Raw genomic sequence first — 964 nt, 5'->3', positions numbered from 1 at the left:
AACTTTTGGCCAAGTCCTCCCTTCTTGGGGGTTGAATCAGGGTTTTGTTCGGTTCTAGGATATTTGTCCTTAGCGATATACTCCAAATCAGTTTTTCGTTTCTTGCCTCCAGTGGGCTCATTACTTACTACGGTCTTCCTCATACTTTCTTCAACCTTGATATACTTCCCTGCCCTCTCTTGGAGCTGCAACATGCTCTCAGGGGGTCGTTTGGCCAAAGACATCTTGAAAAACTCATCCCTAGTTCCTTGTTGCAGTGCTATCATGGCTACCTTATCATCAAGGTCTGGGACTTTTAAAGCCTCCTTTGTAAAACGATTCAGGTAATCTCTTAAGGATTCCTTAGCTCCCTGCACAAGACTCATAAGAGATGCTGAACTTTTCTCATGGACTCTTCCACTGATGATTTGCTTAATAAAAGCCTGACTTAATTCTCTGAATGATCCAATAGAATTTGGGGGTAGGCGACTGTACCATCTTTGAGCCATACCCGACAGGGTTTGAGGAAAGGCCCGACATTTTATAGCATCGTTCACGGGTTGCAGCAGCAGTGCATTAGAGAATGTCCTAACATGATTAGCGGGGTCTCCCGTGCCATCATAGGCTTTGATAGTGGGCATCTTGAATTTCCTTGAGATATGGGCATTCATTATCTCTTCTGTGAAGGGTGGAGTTGGATCATCAGGATCTCCAAGGGGAAGGAGATTGCTTGGATCAGTTCTTGGGACAGCAGCCCTTCTTCTTACCGGACCATCCAGGTCTATGATAGGAGGAGGATTTCTCCCCCTATGAGGTATGTGGGTTCTGGTGGCTTGGTGAGCCTCCAAGTCACGCCTCAGCCTTTGGATTTCAGCCTCATGAGCCCTGATCTTTTCCTGCACTTCTTGGGGATTCGCCCCTGGGGTGCTTTGGGGGCGTTGCCTTCCATCGGCCATTGGCTCTTTTCTAGGACGCCTCCTTCTCG

This window comes from Apium graveolens, chromosome 2, assembly GCF_009905375.1.
Source record: "Apium graveolens cultivar Ventura chromosome 2, ASM990537v1, whole genome shotgun sequence".
Lineage (NCBI taxonomy): Eukaryota > Viridiplantae > Streptophyta > Magnoliopsida > Apiales > Apiaceae > Apium > Apium graveolens.
This window is presented reverse-complemented; position numbering follows the sequence as displayed.